This window comes from Phascolarctos cinereus, unplaced genomic scaffold (assembly GCF_003287225.1).
Source record: "Phascolarctos cinereus isolate Bilbo 61053 unplaced genomic scaffold, phaCin_HiC Scaffold_726;HRSCAF=1367, whole genome shotgun sequence".
Taxonomy (NCBI): Eukaryota; Metazoa; Chordata; class Mammalia; order Diprotodontia; family Phascolarctidae; genus Phascolarctos; species Phascolarctos cinereus.
In genome coordinates this window covers 330,054,318-330,066,919 of record NW_027556098.1, presented here as the reverse complement: position 1 = coordinate 330,066,919, position 12,602 = coordinate 330,054,318, and the positions used below count along the sequence as shown (strand labels likewise).

The window sequence follows — 12,602 nt, the reverse complement described above, 5'->3', positions numbered from 1 at the left end:
ATGGAATGTGCCACCGTAGTGTTCATAATCGTATCAGGATGAGACCTGGATCTGGGACACATTTCAGGGACAGGACAGATCGGTGTTCTCTCCTGTGTATCTGTTGTAGCTGGGCAAATATCTGTTCTTGGAGACACCTATGTGTAAAGTATTTCTGGGTGGGAGAGGGGGAGGGGATCATGACACATCCAGAGCAAATATGGTTCCAAACAACTGTTCCTGAGACAAGATTTAGAAACAACTCAGCTGCAGTGCAGACTAACCCGAAAAGCAAATATTTTTCCCAGGAAAGAAAACAAATACGTAGTCCTGCCTCAGATTCAATACTTGTTCCCTGCTTGGGGAGATAAATATGCTTTCTGAGAGTCTTCCTTCCATGCAAATGTTATTTCTCCAGAACTGGGAATGACTGCCATCTTTGAGAATTTGAAGGATTGTCATGTGGAAGAGGGATTCAGCTTGTTCTTCTGGGCCCATAGAGGACAGAACTTGGGAGCTGTGGGTGTAATTTATAGGGAGATTAATTTCTGCTCAATATAATGAAGAACTTCCAGACAACTTTGTTGTTGTACAATCGTTTTGGTCATGTCCAACTCTTGGTGACCCCGTTTTGAAATTTTCTTGCCAAGACACTGGAGTGGTTTGCCATTTCCTTCTCCAGCTCATTTTACAGATGAGGGAACTAAGGCAGACAGGGTTAAGTGACTTGCCCTGGGTCACACAGCTGGCAAGCATCTGGGGTCAGATTTGGGGCTTCCTGACTCTAGGCCTTAGCTGCCCTCCTAACAGTTTAGAGTTGTTCATAAGTAGAAGGGAGGTTGTGGACTCCCTTTCAGATAGAGGCTTTCTGTAATGGAGGGAGTGGTCAGGAAAATTAGGGAGAGGAGGGGAGATTCTCAGTCAGATATGGGCTAAACTAGGTGGACTCAGGTCCATTCTAATTCAGTTTCTGTGATGCTCTGGGACACAAGACAGAACTTTATCTGTCAGAACTTAGGGGAGCATGGACTTGTTCTTGAACTTGGAACCTAGGAATGGCTGTGTTTTGCATATGAATTTAATGTGTATCTCCTGTCCTTTCTTTTGGTTTTATTCTCCCTCTCTGACTTTCATTGCTACCGCTGTTTTTTTCTACCTCTGCTGTTGCCCACAAACCAACAGATTGCTTTGAGTGCCATTATTAGGAAAGTTGGCCTTTCGTTGTATGATACTTTGAGCTCTGAAGAAGAAAGCTGCTCAGTATATTATAACAATTTTTAAAATATATTTTTTCAATAATCAAATATGATTTTTTCACCTTTCCACCTTCCTAACCCTATTAAAAGAAAAGAAAAGAAAAAAGAAAACCCTTGTAAGAAATAGTCATACAGAGTTAAACAAAACAAATTCTCATATTGGCCACGTCCAAAAATGTGCATCTCATTTTGCACCTCTCTTTCAGGAGGTGGGGTAGCATTCACTGTCACTGGTCCTTTGGAATCATGATTGGTCATTGTGTGGATCAGCGTTCTTAAATTTTTCGAAATTGTTCATTTTTGCAATACTGTTGTTATTTATATAAGTTATTTTCCTGGTTCTGCTCACTTTACTCCGCAAATCTTCTCAGGTTTCTCTGAAACTGTCTCTTCATTTCTTACAGCATAATAATATTCCATCACATTCACATATCATGATTTGTTTAGCCTTTCCCCAATTGATGGGTACCCTCTTAGTTTCTAATTCTTTGCTACCACAAAAAGAGCTGCTTTAAATATATATATTTTTTTGTTTTAAATATTTTTGTACATGTAGGACCTTTCCTCTTTCTTTGTTCCTTGGCAGGGGGTGGTATAGGCTTAGTATATTATTTTCTTGTATGGTTCATCTCAAGAAGGGACAAAACTCGTTTAGAACAGGCCTCCATTTTTAGCATTAGAAGGGGGGAGACCATGTGAAGTAGCAGAAAGACCAGAGGAATCTGGCTTTGGTTTGAATGTTTGGCCTGCTTCATGCTTGTCCTAGAAGAGGCAGTGAGGTAAAATGGAAAGAGAATTGAATTTCAAGAAGACTTTAAGGGTTCATATCTCACCTCTGATATCTCCTGGCTCTGTGACCCCAGGAAAGTCACCAACTTTTTAACAGCCAGACAACTCTCTAAAGTCTTCGGTTGTGGAAAAAGTGTCCATCTGTAGAGTAAGAAGAAGCTCCTCACTGCTATCTCCCTACAATGATGAAATCACAAACTTGTTTTAAAAAAATCCTGACAACAATAAAAAATACCCAGTCCCCACAGGATTTTTTTGAGGGTTAAATAAGATAACATGTAAAAGTGCTTCTAAGGCTCACATGCTTCTTTGACCCTCAGTTTCATTTGTGGCTAGTTTTTATAATCTCTGAGATCCCTGCAAACTCTAAATTCTTTGATATTCCCTAAGTGGACTAAGAGGTACACCTAGCTGGCACAGTGGAGAGAGTGGTGGGCCTGGGGTAGGGAAGACCTGAGTTCAAATCTGGCCTCGGACACTTACTAGCTATATGACCCTGGGCAAGTCACTTAACCCTGTTTATCTCAGTTTCCTCATCTGCAAAATGAGGTGGAGGAGGAAATGGCAAACCACTTCAGTATCTTTGCAAGGAAACCCCAAAATGAGGTCACGAATAGCTGGACACAACTGAAACCACTGAACAACAAAGTGAACTCCAATACTTTAAAACAGTGACTGAACTGGCAATAACTAAAAAATATATTTATTTCTCACAGGATCAGACTCTATGCCGTCCCAATTGAAAAAAAAAAAGTTAAAACAATCCCTGAAGTTGTTAGGGGCAGGTATGAATTACTATTGTTAACTACTCTTATGGCAAGAAAACTCATTAGAACTTGTTTGTTGAGTCATTTTCAGTTGTGACTCTTTACAAACCGTGTTTAGTGACCGTTTAGAATACAAGTTAGTAAAAGGCTTTATAAACCTAGGCAGGGAGAAGAGTCATTTGGCACCTAGAGAAGGATTTCTCTGACTTTATGGAGCAAGTAGGCTTTTGAATGGGAGCCCTTTCCCACATCCTTATAGTATATGGAAAACGCTTAATCATGCTGGGTTCACAAATAGTTAGCTACTGGCTTGTTTGTTGTGTTTCAGGGGAGGGTAAAGAGATTTATAATCTCTTAGGCTTTTGTTGACTAGGAGTCTGAGACAAGTCAAATTGTCCTTTGGTTGTCTTTGCCGAAAAACTGGGGCAAAAGAGGGCGTAGAGGGATTAGATATGATGTCCTGTGCACACTGAAAATGGAAGCTTATCCTGAAATGGCATTACTCCTGTCCAGAAATGAAGAATGCAGCACCCCTTTCCTTCTGCCACCACACCTCTAAACTGAGAATACTGAGACAGATAGACTTGTAATCTGGCTTGGTCAGACCACTCACTGAGGTTAATGATAGGACTAAATGAGAACCTTGAGCTCCTGACCTTATCTGAAGTTTTTATCTTTGAGAGGCATGTAGGGTAGTTTAAAAAAAAAAAAGAGCATGGATCTGGAGTCAGAAACCTGAGTTTAAGGTGAAGTTGCACCATTAATAATCTCATCACTCTGAGCCTCAGTTTTCCTCATCTATAATAAGGGGATAATAGCATTTGTACTTCCTCCTTTCACAGGTTGTTATGTGGGTCAAATGAGAGAATGTATATCAAGTGCTTTGTAACCACAAAGGGCTGTTATGAGATGAGTTAAGTTGGTAATAATTATCACCAGCCCTTAGGCAAGTAGTGTAATTAAGATTTTTTTTTTGGCTTGGTACAATGTTAAAGGTAAGAAACATCTTTTAAATGTCCTTACATAGTAGGTGCTGGATTTTGAGAGCACCTGAATGGTTCTCTGGCTCTGTGACTGGCCCTTTGCTGCCTCCATTCAGATGGCATGATGGAGAAAATTGCTATTCAGTCCAGGAAGAATACTGGGCATTGTTTAATTATAGTTGGACTAAATCCAGTAGTGTCTATTAAATCTATCAAAGGAAGATACCAGCTTTCTTCATCTGAGGACAGGAAGCAATTGCCCAAGCATCTGCTCCCCATGGAAGACAGTGCATAGGGCTGCTGCTTTCTCTATGGGATCAAGATTCTGTATTTGTGATCATCAGGTTAATACTGGTGACCAGAGACTGAGGAGGGTCTCAACAATCTAGTATCACTCCCTGGCTGACCTGTTTCTGAGATACTGAGGAGGGAATCTGCCATTGAAAACTTCAACACAGAATAGCTATTCTTGAGCGCAGCCAAGGGTGTAGAGTCTTGGGAAGGGCCGTGCTCAATGTTTGCTATAGGTGAGGTCACCTGGGTATTATTGATAGAGTTATAACCAGCCAGATGCTAATTGCCACAGTTCTTCTGGGCAAAGGCTTGGTAGAGGCTAGAGCAATGGAGAGAGAAGAGGGGAATTCTGGATACAACAGTGCCCTCTGATCAGTGGGAATTTAATGATTGGGAAATGGACAGACTCTTTGACTCTGCCAGGTAAAGAAGCAAAGCCAGTTAGTTGTTTGAGCACCAGGATAAGGATAGATTTTTTTCAAATGACACAGGATTTACTAGATTCACTGATTCATTAGCTTAAAGGTATTTATGAGTAGAAAGTGATGTGTTGAGGAGGGTGCCTTGTAATGTGTTAAGCACTATCTGTATGTGAGCTCTGATGAGTACAGGAGGAAGGTATAAACCAATTGATGATCTTGGTACAGGAGACCCAAGGAGAGTGAAGTCACTCCTGGAGGAGGTTATAAAGGATGGCTCTCTGGAAAATATGACATGAGCTGAGCCTTGGCAGTTTTAGTGGACAAAGATAGCTGGGAGTTATTTGCCAGCTGCTGGGAAACAGTGTGATCAAAAAGATCCATGCTTTTGGAAGCAGAAGAGAGTGGAGCAAGTTCCAAGAATGATAGTCAGTAGTCCAGTTTGACTATGCCATCATACCCGAAGAGGATTCATTTTCACTTGGGAAAAAAGCGGCAGATCAGATGTTCAATCCTAACTTTTTTAGTGTTCCACTATGGCCTTGCCATTTTGATTCTTTTTAGGATTGCAAAAATGTGGTCTGAAGGTAAGACTGAATTCTTTAGAACAAATTTTGTTTGTGCTCAGTGCATTTGCCTTCCAGGTTTCAGGTGGTATGCACTGAGGTCATCTTTCCTCCATTGTGATTTTAGCATTGAATAGGTGTGGGAGTTCCTTTGGCCTCAGAAATACTTCTTACCTCCCACTTTGTCTTTTCCTACCCAGAGGCCTGTCTTGATTCATTCTTGTGAGTCATGATATACAAATAAGATAAAATATGTATTTCTTATCCAATTAGATAGACACTGGTGTGTAGCAATGGACATTGTTGGTAGGTATTGTAATGTTTGTAACCAAGGTGATTTCTAGTACTTGAGATTTTAGACCTGGAAGGAACTTTAGAAATCATATGTTCTTCCTCACCCCATTTTCATTTTACAGATGAAGAAACCAAGGCCCAGATGAAGATCACAGAGTTAAAAAGCAGAAGAAGGATCCAAACGCAGGTGCTCTCATTCTAAATCCACGACCCCTTCCTTCCTTCCTTCCTTCCTTCCTTCCTTCCTTCCTTCCTTCCTTCCTTCCTTCCTTCCTTCCTTCCTTCCTTCCTTTCTTCCTTCCTTCCTTTCTTCCTTCCTTCCTTCCTTCCTTCCTTCCTTCCTTCCTTCCTTCCTTCCTTCCTTCCTTCCTTCCTTCCTTCCTTCCTTCCTTCTTCCTTCCTTCCTTCCTTCCTTCCTTCCTTCCTTCCTTCCTTCCATCCATCCATCCTTACATCCTTCCTTCCTTCCTTCCTTCTTTCCATCCATCCTTCCTTCCTTCCTTCCTTCCTTCCTTCCTTCCTTCCTTCCTTCCTTCCTTCCTTCCTTCCTTCTTCCATCCATCCATCCATCCTTCCTTCCTTCCTTCCTTCTTTCCATCCATCCATCCTTCCTTCCTTCCTTCCTTCCTTCCTTCCTTCCTTCCTTCCTTCCTTCCTTCCTTCCTTCCTTCCTTCCTTCCTTCCTTCCTTCCTCAATTCCTCCCTCTTTCTTTGATCTCTCCCTCCTCCCCTCCCTCCATTACTGATTTTTTTTTTTAATGTGCTCAGTGTCTATGCTGGCAGTGCACCTTTTGACACACCATTTTGTAATACCTCCCTCACAACAACCCTGTGAGCCATGTAGGGCAGGTACTCTTGATACCTAATTTGTATACATGGAAAGCTGAGCTCAGAGACTCTAGTGCTCTTTCTACAATGCAAGTTATAAAGGAATACGTAACTAAAAGCTCGTTTGTTTAGTTAGGATGATACCATCGTTTCCCTATGGATTCCATATTGGATGGAATCCCTCTGGTGAAATTATGGGAAGTCATGGTCAATAATAGAACGGGCAGGCATGAGTGGGTTTCACTCTGCATTATGGAATGTAAGAGGTCACAGATCTCTGCCTATATTGCCAGGGTATTTAGAAGCTACTATTTTGGAGAAATAATAGGATTACTTGGCTCAGCAGCAATAATACGCCTTTGGCAAATTGAACCCAACTTTCTTGCCTTCGTTCTTACAATGAAAAAGGAATCTGTAGGGGCTGAATATTTTAATTTCTTCTATGTAAGAATTCTCCTTAACAGCTATGTGAAATTACTCTTTCTTTCTGTAGACTAGAGAGTAGTGCTGTATCCCTTTTCCTCTTGGTATTTGTTTCTTCCTAATCCTGGTAGGCATGCCTCTTAACTCAGTGCTCCTTCAAACTTCACTTTCCAGTTCTCTCACCAGTGTGTTGTCCTGCCCCACCCCCACCCCCACCCCCAGTCAGTTTTACTGAGAACTCATCTGGTCAAAATATATTTAAAGCTTTTCTTGAAAGAAATGTTTCCTCCTCACTACATATGATAAAAACCTGATATGACCAGTCCATAATATATGGCCGTGAGCTTTCCGACATTAGTGTTATTAAAGAGATTCATCTGTTTAATGAAATGGCCCCTTCTTGCAAATTTTTCTGTGTCACCTGGTGTTAGCATTTCAAGAAGAGAAAATTTAGATTGAATGGTAAAGTATCCCACCTTAATTATAGTTCAGGTTATATTTATTTATAGGTTAAAAAGTCCTCTCCCCTCAACTCTGTAACATAAGTAGTTAGGAGGTATAATGGATGGAGTGTTGGACTTGAAGTCAGAAAGATCTGAGTTCAAATCTTGCCTTAGATACTTAGTAGCCATGGGACCTCAGACAAGCCATTTAATTCTATGTGCCTCAGTTTTCTCATTTGTAAAATGAAGGGGTTGGACTTAATGGCTTCTGAGGGTTTTTTTTCAGCTCTAAATCTGTCATCCTATGACATAGTCATATCCATATTTTGCAGAAAGGAAATGCAGGCCTTGTGAGGTAGTTAATAGAGCTATTATCCTTATTTGACAGATAAAGAAACTGAGGGTCAGAAACTGCTGATATTAATAGGAATAGATACTTGCACCCAGGCTTTCTCAATCCAAGTCTTATGTTCTTTCTATGAAGACACGCTGTCTGTCCTCCCAAAAGGAAGTACTATTTCCTGATATTTGTATAGCTCTTTACTTCTCAAAGCACTTTCACATCTGTGCTTTATTTGATCTTTATACCAGCCTTGTGGCATACCTAGGCTGGGCAGGTATTATCTTTCCCTCCCAGATGAGTAAACTGATCAGAGAGAGAATTGACTTGCTCAGGGTCACAGTGACAGGGCCTAGATAGAAGTCAGATTTCCTGATTCCCAATCCATTTTTCTTTTTCTCCAAGTCATGTCCATTTTTTTTTTACATATTGATGCATAAAAATAACTCATATATGTATTCATATTTTTGTTGTTTAGTTGATTAGTCTTGTCCATCTCTTTGTTGACCCTATTTGGGGTTTTCTTGGCAAAGATATTGGAGTGGTTTGCCATTTCCTTCTCCAGATAGGGACATTGAGGCAAATAAGGTTAAGTGACTTGCCTAGGGTCACACAGATGGTGTCTGAGGTCAGATTTGAACTCAGGTCTTCCTGACACCAGGGAAGCACTCTATCCATTGAGTCACCTGCACAGACGTGTGTATATGTCTGTGTGTTTAGACATCTGTATATATATAGACATATACATATGTGAATGTGTATGTACACACATATATACAACATACACGCATGTATGTATGTGTCTATACATATTTGCATTAGTGCTTACAAAGTATTTTCTCATAACAACCCTATGGAGTAAACAATGCAAGTGTTATTTTGCCCATTGTACAATTGAGAAAATAGAGACTCAGTGAGGTTAAGGACTTGCGCAGTCATACCACTGGTAGGTGTTATAGCCAGAACTCGCACCTAGGTCTTTGGATCCCAAGTCCAATGTTCTTTTTGATAAAGTACACTATATTTAGAGCAATTGGAATACAAAAGATACTCAAATACTTGTTGATATTTGTTGCTGAATAAATTCCTTGTCCTCTGAAGGCTGTACTAAGACAGATTCTACTATGTGACTTTGTCATCTTGTACTGTACAATCTTAGGATTTAGAGCTGGAAGGGGCGTTGGAGCTCATCCAACTATCCATTTTGTAGTTGATGAAACTGAACCCCGTCTGGTTGTTCAGTCATTTTTCAGTTTTGTCTGACTCTTCGTGACCCCATTTGGGGTTTTCTTGGCAAAGATATTGGAGTGGTTTTCCATTTTCCTTCTCCAGCTCATTTTACAGATGAGGAAACTGAGGCAGACAGGGTTAAGTGGCTTGTCCAAGGTCACACAGCTAGTAGGTGTCTGAGACCAGATTTGAACTCAGTAAGATGAGTCTCCCTGACTCTAGGCCTGGCACTCTATCCGCTGCAGCACCTAGCTGCCCTAGAAGAGCTTAAATTGATTTGCCCTAGGTCACACCAGTAGTAAGTAGTAGAACAGGGATTTGAACCCTTGGTTTCTTGATTCCAAATTTAGGGTTTTTTTCATTCTACCATAAAAATAACAAAATAAGTGTCAAAGAGGCCTTCACATGCTGTCTAACCCAACTCATACCTGCCCAGGGATACCCAACAAGTCGTCAACCAGCCTTTGCTTGAAGATCCAGCAAGTGGGAACCCCTTCCCTCCCAAGGCAACTCCATTGCATTTTAGAATAACTCTTAATTGTTAGGAAATTATTTTTCCTTAAATCAAGGCTTAACTTTGTCTCTTTGCAAAGTGCACCATTGCTCTTAGCTCTTCCTTCTGAAACCACACTGCTTAGCTTTTCTTCTGTTTAATATCTCCATCTGCAACAAATTATAGTAGAATCTTTGTAGATTCATAGGAAAATTTCTGGACCCATATTTGATGCTTTTTAATATGCGAGCTTTAAACATATTCCAGCTTCTTGGATTTTCATCCTTTGGAAAAAATCTGCCATTTAGTGAAATCCAACAAATATGTATTGTGCACATGAGTATATTGGAGCCAACTCTAACCTAGAGCCAATTGTTAAATTTTCAATGTGAGCATTTATGCCTTGGAAATTGGAAAAATGCTATAGCTCAGGACTTGATTCCTTATATTATTGATAGTTCAGAATTTAAGTGATGGAGAAAATATTAATAATGTAGATTAAACTTAAAAGTGTATTGTATGTACAGTTTCTTTTTTTCTTTTCTTTTTTTGTTGCAGCTGGTTGTTGAATATTTACCAACACATTCCCAATTAGGCATCTACTACGTACAAGGCGTTGTATGAGGTGATTGGGAGAGATGCAAAGATAAATATGAAATGATTTCCTACCCCACCCCAATTTACAATCTAGTTGGGGGTATATATGACATATATACAAGAAATACACAGTGGATCATAATAAGCACACAGGAAAGCTACAACGAAAATTCTGCTTAGGTTTTAGGGAAGGGAAGAAGTCATCTTCATGGAGGGGGTTGTGTCTTGAAGTACATATGGGATTTCATAGTAAATGCATGTGTATATATCAAAAGACAATGTGGATCATCTAGTTTTCATTTTACCTCCTGGAATACGATTGGAGTATTAGTTAGTTTGAGAGGAGACCCTGGTGGCCTGACTTTCAGAGTACACTTGTCAAAAAAATGTGTCTGGAATTTGCCTTGAACTTCACTCCATCCTTTGTGCTTGGAGTTACTACCTCCCACTGACACAAGCCTGGTTATAATCATTTACATTATCCCTGTTTTCAGCTTAAATCCTATTCTTTCTGGTATACAAGTTTTCACTGTTCTAGATCTTTAGGTCAACTCTTTACTTTTGACAGTCTCATTATTCATGTAATCTCATTTACTAGGTGTATCTGTCTTTTAAATGAGTACTTTGGCTGCCAGTTCTTTGGGTTTGGGTCAGGGGGCAGAGCTGCCAATTGCAAGAGGCAGCTTTTACAGTGCAGGAAGGCCAGCTAAGGAATAGCAGTCACTAGATTGAAAGTAAATAGTGCCTTTGAGGCAGGAGGTTTGTACAAAAGTATGGAAAGAATAAGTGGGCAGTGAAGCCAATGGAACATCAAAGGGCCAACAGGAAACAATGTGAACTCAGAGTGGTTTTCATCAACACAGGGTGTCCAGTAAGGCCTACTCATGAGCAAAGAGAGTTCACATAGAGTTTTTCCATTTTCAATGAACACAATGCATTTATTTACTTAGCACTCTGAGATTTGCAAAATGCTTTAAAAATGTTACCTCATTTTATCCTTACAATGTTCTTGGAAGGTATTTATCCCCATTTTGCCATACAGAAAACATGTCCGTTTGCACTTAAGCTTGGGGTGGTATGCCCATTCTGCACCTCTTATTTGTCTGATGCATTTCAGCTGTGGACAGCTCCCAGCTCTCACAGGTATATGGTAAACAGATCTATCTGAGCAGCCATGGACAGGAGATGCTGTCCCTCATTGGAAAGTTGAGGAAATTGAGGCCCAGAGAAAGGTCACAAGTAGTGGCTCATGTTCTATATTCAGATGTCCATGTTACTTTTTTTTTTAGAGTGGGTGGGTTGGATTTAGAAATTTTGCTAATGTCAGCCTTGTTCTAGAGGCAGAATGTTAGTAACACTTGGCAGATGATTTATTATAGTAGCAATAGTGTGGGGTAATGACCCCAGCATGCCTTCTTGCATCTCATTTCCTTTAAAGGATAGTCTATCTGGGCTGAAAATGCTTTGGCTATTTTTAGATTGCCTAGTGGGGTGTGAGAGGGAAAGGGATTTTTAAGGTCAGCCTAAAACTATTTTCCCCAAAAGGCCAATTAGATTTTTTATGGGAATGCCTCGTTAGGGTTTAGGTTATCTGATATATAATGTAACTATATGGGTTGATTCTATGGTTAGAATTAGGGTGAGCCTAGCTCATATATTTTCAAAGTTAAGTCTACATTTAATATTGTTGGGTGTCAAAAGGAAAAAGATGTGGGGGGTTTGGGGATTGTCTGTAGATTGAGATGTGAACATTTATATTTCTACTCCTTTTTATTTCATGCCAGAGACCTGCCTTCTGTCTTCAGTCAGCACATATTTATTATCTTCATTTATTTTATTTTATTTTATATTCAATTAACAAGAATTTTCTTCCTCCCACCATCCCCCTATAAGGGAAAAAAAAAGACAAAATCTTGTAACAAACTTGCATAGTTGAGCACAGCAAATTCCCACATTGTCCTTGTTAAAAAATTTTATGACTCATTATGCAACTTGAAGCTATCATTCTCTGTCATGAGGTGAGGTAGTATAGTTCGTTTTTGGTCCCCTAGAATCATGGTTAGTCATTGCACTGATCAGAGTTCTCAAGTTTTTCAAAGTTGTTTGTCTTTTCAGCGTTGCTGTTATTGTGTTGTTCTCCTGATTCTGCTCACTTCATTCTGCATTAGTTCATACAAGTTTTTTCCATGTTTTTCTGAAGCCATCAACTTCATCATTTTTTATGGCACATTAATACTCCATTACATTCATCCTAATAATAATAATTGATATTACAGTTACACAATCCTTTTGTCACAACACTTTTCTGAGGTGGATAGTATAAAGATATTTTATTGCCATTTTGCTTTTGAGAAAACTAGAACCCAGGTCACAGAGCTAGATATCTGAGTTCTCTTCTAGTCCCAACACCCTGTGAGTCTGTCAGATATCAAATGGCCCAACAAAACTAACAAAAACTAATAAAAAAAACCACCCCACTTATCTTGAAAGCATCTAATAAAATTCCTTAGTTGACATGTGTAAAATAGATTGCCCTTTCAGCATTGTACTTTGGTAAGAGGTGCTAACTGGAGGAATAGTGTCTTTTGCCTACTCCAGTTAAAGAGGCAGTGAGCCAAGAGCTGAGTAATTCTCCAAGGCTCACTTGACTCAGTTGCCCCACGCACTGACAGAGAAAGCTGATAGTAATTTTAGGGAGGCATATTCTATCCTTATAGAGGATATATCCAGCCACTTATGGGTTTGGAGGCACAGAGGGTCTAGATTCAAATTCCACCTCTGTGGGAGCTCAGATATTCCCTTCATCTGAGGTGGCTGAAAGGAGGTGTCTCCAAGCCTTTTTGAGTATAATGACCCCTTTTGAAAACAAAAAATTTCAGATCCTCTCCATGCTAGTAGTTG

General features: G+C 39.9%; 1 protein-coding gene across 4 annotated transcripts in view; it reads left to right on the top strand.

Annotated features, from left to right (window-relative positions):
• Positions 1–12,602, top strand: part of SYTL2 (synaptotagmin like 2) — a 136,368-nt gene that overhangs the window by 22,827 nt on the left and 100,939 nt on the right. For 3 of the 4 annotated variants that reach the window (XM_078156960.1, XM_078156961.1, XM_020993725.2), the window contains exon 2: positions 5,470–5,534. The exons of the other annotated variant lie outside the window; for it this stretch is intronic. The gene's annotated coding sequence lies outside the window, so the exon portion shown is untranslated. The remainder of the gene's footprint in view (positions 1–5,469; positions 5,535–12,602) is intronic. 4 annotated transcript variants of the gene reach the window in all.